The following is a 12368-nucleotide window of genomic DNA, read 5'->3' as shown; positions in this document are numbered from 1 at the left end:
TGTGAGTAAGAATGAAGCAGACACTTATCTCAATGTCTTGAGACCTGAAATATTAATGTATAAGAGACACTTGAGTAAGAATCAAGAGATGACTGTAAAAGTGTTAGTGAATACAGAAGCTTCTATACAATATATTAATAATTATATGACTTGAAGACTGAAAGAAGTCTGTTAAGTGAAGAATTCCTGATATATAAAATTATCTGATAACTGATATTTAATATCATCTGCAAGAGTAAGAGTTCTCTTGCACTTTAAAGAATGATCTTGCTATATTTAAGTGTGAGAGCTGCAGAATGTGAAATATGACCTTATTCTCAGACTTGATTAGTTTCAAAGATTCAATTCACAGATTCAATGATGTACATGTTATATACAGTTGACTGTAGACTGACCGTGTGACCGTGTCTGAGACCAGGACCAGATTTTTTGATAGTTTCATTACCAATTCGACTGATCCCATTACACGGTTTTAACATTAGATAGTAGTTTCATACTGTCCCAGTGGGACTTACTGTCTACTCTTGTCACATTTTTCAAATGGGACCATGATTTCTACTTCTCAATTTAAATTATTTTTATTGCTTTAAATAACTTTAAATCTCATTTGAGCATTACCAAAAAGTGTTACTTTTTAAAAAATTAAAAATAGTCTAAAGAAAACCTTAAAATGTCTAAAAATAGTAACTTTATGCCAAGAATGGGACTAAATGGGACCAAATGGGACCACTTTCTCATTTTTTTCAAGTCATGGTTCCATTTTAAGATCTGATATATAGTCACTTTACATGTTTTTTTGATAGCCAGTCCCAGCGGGATTCACGCCAAGAAATGTATGAGACCAGACCAAATGGGACCAAATGTGAAATTCATGGTCCCGGCGGCCAGTCTAGTTGACTGATAGAAAGAAAACAGTTCATACAATTCTATCAACTGATATAAGAAGGACATTTCATGTCTCTGATATAGAAGAGTTAAATCTGCTTATACATTAATAAGTAAAGAGAATAATTCACAAGATCTCATCTGAAAGCATTCTGTATGTTATACAGAATCTGAAAGTGAAGAAAATCAAGATAAAGAATATACAGAAGAACAAGTGTATAAAGAAGCTTCTAAAGAAGTATAGAAAGATCTTTTAAACAGATCTTTTACTGAAATTGTCACTGAAACAAGGATTTATACATGAGATTAACACAGAGAATGTAAAATCAGTCAATCAGAATGCATATTCTCTGTCACAAATGCATCTTAAAGAACAGAAGTGTCAGATCACAGATCTTCTAGAACATGATCTCATACAATTCTTATTAAGTATGTGAGACTTTTCAGTTCTATTTGTGAAAAAGACAGAAGAAGAGTGATAGATGTGTATCAATTATCAAGCACTCAATAAGCTTATAATTAAGAATGAATATTCATTGCTATGAATTCAATAATAGTTGAATACAGTTGAAAACACCTGATATCTATCAAAAATTGATCTTCTCTCAGAATACTGGCAGATCTGTGTAGATGAACTGTCAGTTTCATGAACTGTGTTTAATATATAATGAAGAAAGTTCAAATTTCTGACAATACTATTCAGTCTGATAAATGTGTCTATCATCTTTCAAATAATGATGAATACAATTCTTTATAAACAGAATGAAACCTTATATCTTATATATCTTAATGACATTCTAGTCTTTTCAAACTCATATAATAAATATCTGAAGTATCTTGATAAAGTGCTTACAACTCTGACAGAGTATAAGCTCTATATCAAATTAACAAAGTGTGTGTTTGAAATGAAAGAGTTAAAGTTTGTAGAATATGTAGTAAGTGATGACTATATACATCTCATTCTGAAGAAATTGAATGTCATAGCAAATTGATCACAGCTGAGAAATGTACGTCATGTATAATAGTTTCTTAAGTTAATCTCATATTATCACAGATTCATCAAGGATTTCATATAAATATCTGCATTACTCTCAGATCTCTTAAGAGAAATAGATGCAAATCTGTGAAAGAAGAAGTTTTATTCAATTATCTGAAATACTGTATATGAAGAGGCTTTTCTCACACTGAGAGAATATATAATAATATTCTCAGTGCTTATTCAATCAGATCATGATAAATCTTTCTACATTGAGATGAATGCATTTGAATAAGCTATCAGAGACACTCTTCTATAAATGAGTAAAAACAGCAAGCTGCATCTGATGATATACAATGATAGAAAACTATCAAGTGTTGAGCTCAATTACTCAGTGTATGAAAAGAAATTACTAGTAATCAAGCACACACTGATGTTATGAGATAGATATATTAACAACAGACATATAACAATAATAATCATAGATTATGAAAGTCTCATCTATCTATAATTAATGATAAAATCTTTCAAATGCTTAGCATGTTGAATCTCAGAGTTTCAAGTGTACAATCTTCATATCAAATACTGAAAGAGATCAGATGCTGTGATGCCTGATACAATCAGTTACAGACTCAATTTCATGAGTGAGAGTTCTGTGAATCAGGTATAAGAGAAGTTCACATTAAATATACTGAGAGAGTATAAGAAATCAGAATGAATAAATACAATAATCTCTCACTTGAAGAATGACAAGATGTTGAATAACAAGTGTCTTATAAAAGTAGTAGAAGAGATGCTTCTGAACTTTAAGCTAAGAAAATTGAAAAATGATGTTATGCTTTATCATGATCTAGAATATGCAGAAGCTCTCTATCTAGAACATTTATTTAGATATGACTTGATAACTTGAATGCATAAGAAATTCAGTCACTTAAAAAGCTCTGAACTCATGAGTGTACTTGAATCAAGAGTATACTGATCAAGCATGACTGAGAACATTCAGATGTATGCTCATAAGTGTCTGAATTATCAGATTACAAAAGAATCTAAGAAAGAGTTAGAATAAAAGAAAGTGCAATATCAGATGAAGTGTATAATACAATTATTTAAATAATGAAGAGTGAATCTCATAGATATATTATCATGAATATTAAATGAAAATTGATGAATAATCACTGCTATTGATTACACTACTGACTGGCCAGTTGTGAAAGCAGTTTCAGAGATGATAGAGAAGATAATAATGAAGTTTCTATATGATGAGATCTATGTTAACTATGAAATGTTATATGAGATTCTAACTAATAACAGTGCAAATCTCATAAAAGAAGCAGTGAGACATTTTATGAGTCAGTTACAGATAAGACATTGTAGAACAACATTATATTATTTATAAATGAATAGAAAGATGAAACACTTGAATGAAATCTTGAGCAATATGCTGATGAAATATCTAGTGAACAAGCCTACAAGACTATGAAATGAATATCTCAGACAGGCACTGTTGACCACACGGATTTAACAGCATGCAGTCTCCAAGTATTCACCATTCTACCTATTGTATGAATTGCATCCGCGCATCCCAGAGAATGCTTCAGAAAAGATGAAGAAGGGAACAGCAGTTGCAGATGCAATAGTCATGAACATAACAGTCACAGACATAGCAGAAACAGCAGTTACAGATGCAGCAGTAGCAGTTGCAGATGCAACAGTTGCAGACATGAAATCAAGATTGAAAGAGATCAGTCATGCATGTGCAAAAGCTAACAAGTTACTCCTGAACTGAGCAATTCAATCAAAAAGAATATGAGACTCACTAGTTAAGAAATCAAGTCTCAAGATAAGAATATGAGTTCTTGTACATAATGAGAGTTCTGAGAAGTTTCAATCTAGATGATTTGAGTCATATAAAATACTCAAATCACATTCTCTGAGAACATATATATTAAAAGAATCAGAGAAATAGGTCTTACACAACTTAATAAATAATTCATAACTTATAAAAGTAAAGATGCAAGACCTGAGCAGATTATAATTATTCACAGTACTATTATCAGTGTTGAAAAAGAAGAGACTTATAATTGAAAAGTCTCATAAAGTAAGAGAAATCATAGACACTTACAAATCAGATAATCTTACTTATATCAACCTTTTCATGATTATAAGAAAAGAATGAAAAGAAATAAAGAAATCAGATGAACATCACACTTCAATAAGTGATAAGACTATAGTCAGTTGTATAATAATATATCACAGATAGTAGATGTAACATGATAAAGAGCAGTCTCAAAGCAGCAGACTTACACATGAGTCAGATTATAGAAGAAAAAGAAATTCAGAGTTGAATTTAACTGTTTACATCAGTTCAATTACAGAGATAACAGAGAATGAAGCATCTGAAACATTCACAGACATGTGAGACTAAGCTATCTTGATCTCTGAAAATGCTCAGAGATCAGATAAGATTAGTTTTAATAAGCTGTTTACTGTAGTAATCTGAGCAGGTGAAGAGAGACAGTATAATGCATGAGACAGAATTATAAAAGATGAAAACTGCTGAATCTAGTCACTGAACACTGTATTATATAGAGATTGTGTAAGAGTAGTGACTAGCAGATAAAGAAAAAGTATAAGAAAAGAAAAGAAATAATGAATTGATTATCAATCATAAGAGTCAGCTGTAAAAGACAAATGTTATCATACATATCTCATTCATTTTCATATGTTATATATTTAATCTATTTCCAACACCACATCATTCAGAAAACATCAAAAATAAAAGAAATCTCAAAACTCAAGATTTATAAGAAATTCAAGAGTCATAAGTCACTCTTATAATAATACTGTATATATCTCTGATTTCTCTATCACTCTGCATACAACATTAATGTCATTTATCACAAGATTGACTGAAATGCTAATATAGAAATGTGTATATATACACATAGAAAAATTAAAGAAGAGTGTGAAACCTGCAGAATCAGAAGCTAGAACAGAGAAGATAAAGACAGAAGAAATAAAAGAAGAAGAAGACAGAGAACTGAATAAATAACAGCAGGAGTTACTCAGAGCTGAATACTTATGACTCAGTGTGCACACAATCTTTCTCACAGAGAAGGAAGAGAAAGCAATAGAAGAAGCTTAAGAGTGAGAGAGAGTAGTCTTAGTGACATTATCATCTTCAATTAAAATGATCTCTGACACTGAAGTAACTAAGAACTATTGTTAGTATATAAAATTATAAAAGCAGGAATAACAATTACTGAATAAACACTCACTGATCTTAGAATTGTACATGCAATTACAACACACACAAGACTTCTCAGAAAGAGAGAGAGAGACACAGAAAAATACAGAAAGTAGAACACAGCATATAAACAGCTCATTTTCACAATGACATCTCAGACAAGATGTATAAGTCTCATGCTCATGAGTATAAAAGAGTATAATATCTGCATTCTCATTTCTGAAAACACAGATATCTTTTGCCTGTATTACAAAGTCAGACAACAGATGTCAGAGAATAGACTGATACAGATCTATTATTTTAAAGAAATTCATTAGAGCAGATATTTCTGTAATATTGAACTTTACAGTTATAAAAAGTTTCTTAATATCTGTGAATATTATGACTTCATGCATAATAAAACCTATAATGATTTTTCCTAAGAATAGAAAAATCAGCATTAGAAAGAAAAGATGAAAAAGAAAAAGACTTACAATCTTAACACTGTTAAGAGAGAGAGTAATTCTCTGATATGAATGAATAATTATTTCATTATAAATATTTAAAATAAACATAATAATTAGTATTCATGACTGAGCTTCAGATAATTGTGTTGTACACAGTCTTTATATAATAAATCATTCTAGAGATTGATAAGAAGAGTGAGAGTGTATACACTGAGAAATATGATTCATTAAGTCTACACAATATCTCCTTGAAACAGAGAGAGCTGATAACAAAAGCAGAGACAGCAGAATCAGAGAGAGCAGGGATAGCAGAAGCAGGAGAATCAGACACAGAGGCAGGAATAGCAGGAGTGAGGAAATCAGACACAGGGACAGGTGTAGAAGATTGAGAAGAAGTGGCAGAGAAAGAAACAGAGAGAACAGAAGGAAACACAGAAGACTCAGCTACACATGATATAAGTAATTCCTTCATTATCACATTCTTCAAGTTCTCAATCAATAATTCAACATTGAGTTCACTATCATCAGTAGATGTGAATCTGTCAACATATGAAGATTCTACATGAATAAAAACAAACATATCAGCATCTGTATCTACATAAAATTGTGTCAGAAAACATGATCAGAAGCTCACTGAGAAGAAAAAACAGTTGAGAGTGTATAAGAAGATGAAGAAGATATATCATTCATAATAATCTGTTCTGACAATCATTAGAAGATAAACAAGTCCTGATCATATTTCACAATATGTTACACTTACTGCTAATAAACTGTCTGATATAAACACTACAATGATACTTGTTGTGGAAACAGAGAGTCATTGTCAGAAACATGTATAATGTGATAGATAGACAGATAGAAAGAGTTGAACAGAAGAAAGAGATAGAAATCTTGAATGAGATGATGATATTCAATAATGACAATGATGAAGAAGATGATTGAAGAATAGAAAAAGTTAGTAAATGAGTGATGTAATATAGTGAAAGTTTCTTTGTAAGAGTGTACATAGAATACTAGCTAAATCAGAGATAGATCACAGAATTGTGAACACTAGTAGCATGCTAATCCGCATGAAGCTAGGGTAGATGTCATGATCATGTGAGCATGACTGAATCTGATGAGAGAGGATGTGATTTGAAAGAACATATAATCATTGAATAATAACGCGGCCGCTTCTGAACTTGCTTATGAATGTAAAGAGGGCTATAGCAGCCACTAATTAATTTAGTGTACAATATATAAGAAGCCGGCATACACCTGTAATCGTACGCTGGCCCAAGCAACCTTTGAATCACAGTATGAGAAACATAGTAACTCTTGTATAAATGAATCACTGACTTCTTTAATAGAAAGCCAGTATCTAGCTATTCTATATAGATAATAAGCAGATACTCTTCTCTCATTTCATGAGTAAGAATAGCCGAAGTAATACCTCAGTATTGTCTCACTGTTATGAAAGAGTAATCTGCTGATCTTGTATAGAAGTGAGATTCTCATATTCATTAATTGAATCTTTCTATAATATATCTGAATAATGTCATAGAGTGGTTGAAAACTGGTTTGAACAGTCTGTAAGATGAATGAAATTAATCACATGAAAGTGATAAGCTGTGTGAAACTGTAACAGAGTCTTAATACAGCTGAAAGTGTGATAATACTCTCTTCTTTAAGAGTATAGTTCTGATACTCTTAAGATTACTGAATTAGAAGTTATCTTTGTTATATAGCAATGATTGTTAACTGATTGACAGTGTGTATACTGTGTATAATACAAAGAAATAGATGAGTTTTTCTGCTGACTGTGTAGATCTTCTTTTCTCATCTTTATTTAAATCAACTGTATGATAAGTGAGTTTCTAATATATCAATTTAGAATATAGAAAACATAGTTAATAAGTAACTTACAGATCTTCTATTATATTCTGTTCTATATATAAGATTCTCTGTAAAAGTGATGTGTTTTAGAGACAAAGCTAATAGTAGTGATAGGATTTTTTGAAAAGATCTCTCTCTTTCTTCTGTGACATAATTTTTTCCTCTTTCTCATCTTCAATAGTGAGTGCATAAGAGCATTGTTCTTGAAAGATAATAAAGAGCTTATTCTGACATTTTCTAGTGATTAAATGTCTTTGTAATGCAGCTGTGATCTTCATAACTATCAAGAAAGTCAGATTGAAGATGAAGACAGCAGTGTCAATGAGCTGTAAGAGCACTGCTCTTATTATCACATCTTCTTCTTCTTCTTCTTCTACTTCTCTTATGATCATGATAATAGTCACTGTGTCTTGCAGTGAGATGTTATTTCTTCTACTAATCTGCTTATCTATATCTGATTCATTTTCTGTCTCTCTCATCACTGTTGAGACACTGCCTTCTCTCTCAGTCAACATAGTGATATATGACCTCATATGATCATTTGAAGAGAATCTCAGAGAGAGCTTGATTTCAGAAACAGTGACTCTAAGAAGCTTAATCTGTAGTTTCTCTTCTATGACATGTCTAAGCCCTGCTTAGAATACTGCTGAGTTGAGTTCACAGAGTTCTACAGTTTCTTTATCTTCTCTCTGTAAGAAGGCTCTGATGCAGTCTCTGATCAGCACTATCACTTGTCTGTACTGTGTCAAGCAGCTGAAGAAAGAAGAGATTTTATACACTCATTTCTTCTCTCACTTCTGTTATTTTCATTACATCTGTAACAATGACTTCTGTCTCTCTGTAAGTATTATCTACTCTACAAGAAGATGTTATATCAGTTCTGACAAGAAGTACAGATACTCAAGCAGTACAGAGCAAGAATCTCAGAGCTTCAAGTGTTAATGAATTTCATCAAGACTGAGAAGATTCTTCTTACTTATCTGTAAAAGAAGATGAAAGCATGAGTCTCTGAGATGAAAAAACATCTCAGAATAACTAATCTTAAGAAGAGATTAGTCAGTGTCACTGTTGAAAGTACTGCAGAGATAAATCACTGATTAAAGAGAATCTTACTTCAATTAAAGTAGATAACTTAGATACTTTATAAATTAATAAGTTAATACTTCATGTATTTCTTATACTCTTTTATAACATGCTTCTCTACAGCACTGCAGTACTAACTTCTCAGCAGATAAATATATCAGTACTGAAGACTTTAACAGTGAAGAATGAGTTTGATGAGAATGTAATTATTGATAAGTAGACTCTGAGATCTCTCTTTTTACTTTTTCTATAAGCTGCAGCTCTATTAGAATAGTAGTGATTCACAGATTAATAATATTAATCTTTTTATTAATTTCAAATATTTCTTCTCTCTAATCACTTCAGGAATTTTATACTTGTGTAGTCTCATTAAACTTCTAAAAACCCTTTGAGAGAAAATAGAAGAAGAGTATTACAGAGTTTATAAGACACTAGCTTATCACTACAAGATTATCTCTAAAAAACTCTTTAAGAAAAAATAAGAAGTCTTAAGTAGTATTTCTTACTCAATATCTCTGATATGTAATAGAGCAGTCTTTACTAACTATCTCATAGCTTACAATCTCTTTCTCAGTATTTTTCAAATACTTAAGTAATTTTCATGAATTCTCTGATAATGAATAATCTTCTCATTTAATAAGATATTGAAGCTTATTATAATATATTCACTTATTCAATATTTTCTTCATAAGATATTTAGTATCACTCTTAATCTTAATACTATTCAGTCAAGGCAGCTCTGCCTCAGAGCATTGCTTATAGAGCTTTAAATAGAAAATGTGAAAAACAGAATAAATTGATTTCAATTCTGAGAGTAATTTCAACTTATATATCTGTTTATCAATCACTCTTATTACTGAGAAAGATTCTAGTCACTACTCACTGAGCTTCTTACACAGTCTTATTATCTTGATATTCTTTGCTGAAAGTAGCACTTGATTCTCTATTAAGAACTTCATTAAAAGATGTTTTCAATTATAGTATTCTATCTGCTGTTTCTGAGTGTGATGAATACTTTTTATCATCTTCTTATAAATTTTATTTAAAAGTTTTAATCTTACTTTTACTTCTGATACTGAGAAGTACTCTGTTCTCTATATCTGTTTAACATTCTGACTGTCTATTCTTCTCTTTAAAATATTATCTATGATATTACTGAGTAATGAAGAATTATATTCATAATAAGTATAGAAAGAAGATATCTTTAAGATTGCATTCTTTGCATTGTTATATGTGAATTCAGTGATCAGAAGATGTTTGAGTCAATCATTCTGATAATATAAATAAAATGCTCAAAGATACTATTCTAATATCTGATTCTAATGTTCAGTCTGATCATCTGTCTGTGAATAAAATACAGTGCTGAGAAGATATCTTATTATAAGATGATGATAAAAAGCTGATCAGTATTTGCTGATGAAGAGAGATTTTTAATTTATTATCAATAATTTCAGAGCACTATGATTACAAATGATAGTATTTAAAAACAGGTCAGTCAATTCAGAGGCTTTAATCTTTTTATAAATAGAGATATATTTGATCATCTTTATAAAGCAGTTAATAATAATCAAAATTAAGTTATATTCTTTGACTCTTGTTGACTTCAGCAGGTCAACTATGAAATTCATTGATAAATTCTGTTATAAGCTCTTTGAAACAGGCAGTGATATTAACTTACTGTATTACTTATACTGCAGAATCTTTATTCTTTGATAGATATTATAAGTCTCAATATACTCTTTGACATCTGCTCAGAGCTTATCTCAAATATATTTATGTTTTAAAAGCTTCTCAGTCTTCTCTAACCTGAAGTGCTCAGTATAAGAATTATTATAATAAATTCTTAATCACTTCTGACACACTGTTCTGCTATGAGAGATGAAGACTGAATTATTTAGTAGTAGAAATTCACATTCTTCTAGTTATCAGTGACTTGATTTCTTAGCAGCACTGTTCTACTCAGAGTCTGTCTCTTTCAAGTTTAAACTGAATTCTTTCTTCTTCAAGTTCTGAATTCAAGCGGCAGTAGAGATGTTTCTCTGCTGTAACTTATTAATAAATTTTAAAAGTAGTCAGATTGAAAGATTGTAAACTGTTTCATTCTTTATCAATTTAATAATAGTAAGATGTAATATAAGAAGCTTATAATCTTCAGTATCAGTTCTCTGTGAGAACTCAGATTGTCTTTCATCTTCTATACTAAGTCATGCAGCTGTCTTATCAGTGCTGTTTCTAAGTTTCAGAGAATCTTAATTCTCTGTAGTCAGCTTCTTCTACAGTGATGATAGAGATTCTTTTGTAGAATTCTTCTTCTCATTAATAATAGTATAATCAGACTGTCTAGACAGTGTGTCAGCAGAATTAAGCTGATCTGAATAATATCAGATATAGAAATTATACTCTGAAAGCAGCTTCACTCATCTAACTTAATGTTCTATCAAGCTCTTTGTTGTTAAGAAGTAACACAGATTTGTATAATTAGTGAGAACTTACACTGAATACTTACTACTCTGAAGATAATGTTACTAGATCTTAAAGAATTCAATAATTGCTAACATCTCTTGATCATGAGTATCATACCTTCTCTGTATAAGTGATAACTTCTTAGAGAAGAAGATCACTGATTTTTATTCACAGTATCTTATAGACTCTGTGAAAAAGTCTTCTCTTACAGACATTTCATTGTCTGTATTCTCAGAGATTATTATTTCTCAATTCTTTCAATGTTAAAAGATCTTCAGTGTCAACTGTGAAAAGATTTCATAGATTTCATTCTTAAATGTATCAGTCTCACACTGACTGAGTAAGTTGAGATTAAAGTGATTCAGTATTGTAATATCTGTAAAAGCTTGTTTCAATTCTATAAATATCTGCACAGTGTCTTGAATGAGAATAAATGATTCTGTTTTCTGTCTTTCACACTTCTCTTTAACAGATCTGTAAGAGAGACAGTAATCTGTAAATATGTATAGATGAATCATCTGTAGAAATTCATAAATTCTAGAAATATCTACATCTCATAGTACATCTGCAGTGCTGACCAGTTCTTAATGACAGAGACTCAGCTTCTGTTCATTGAAATGCTGTTCATCTTAATAATATAATCTAAAAAATCAATCTCCTGCATGTAGAATAAGCATTTTTCAGTGTTTATATAGAGTTAATGCTGTCTCAAGTGACTCAACACTTCTTGAACATGAGTATCATATTCTTTCTCTGTTTTCAAGAAGATTAGAATGTTATCTAAGTATACTATATAGAAGATGTTAACAAGGCCTCACAGTGTCTCATTTATATAGATCTAGAAGATGACTGAAGCATTATAAAGATTAAAAGATAAAATAAAATATTCAAAATTGCTGTACTTGATATGAAAAGCTGTTTTTCAAATGTCATCTTCATTAACTCTAATTCTATGATAGACATTTCATATATTAATCTTTGAGAATATCTTTGCTTCAGATAATTGATTGATTATCTTATTAATTAATAGTTATTATTATTATTATTCTTCAATTATAGATGTATGCAGTCAGAGACTATGACATCTACCTGAGAACTTTAGTTCTCAGGGTTTTTTCTATGTCTGTAAAGTTAACTATTATACATTCATCAATTTCAGATATGCAAAAATCAGAAAATTTCCAGCCCAGAATACAAAAAACTGTTTACAAATTGCAGTGTTTTAACATCTTTTGATACTTTGAAATCATTTGACAATATCATGACAAAAGAAAAGAGAAAAAGAACACAGTCTCAAAGATAGACACATTAAATAGATAGATAGAAAGAAATTGAAAGGAAAAGATAACGAAAAAGATAAAGTAAAGAGAGACTATAACAAAACGAAATTATA

The sequence above is a fragment of the Blastomyces gilchristii genome (genome assembly GCF_000003855.2).
Source record: "Blastomyces gilchristii SLH14081 genomic scaffold supercont1.5, whole genome shotgun sequence".
NCBI classification, from domain to species: Eukaryota; Fungi; Ascomycota; class Eurotiomycetes; order Onygenales; family Ajellomycetaceae; genus Blastomyces; species Blastomyces gilchristii.
This window is presented reverse-complemented; position numbering follows the sequence as displayed.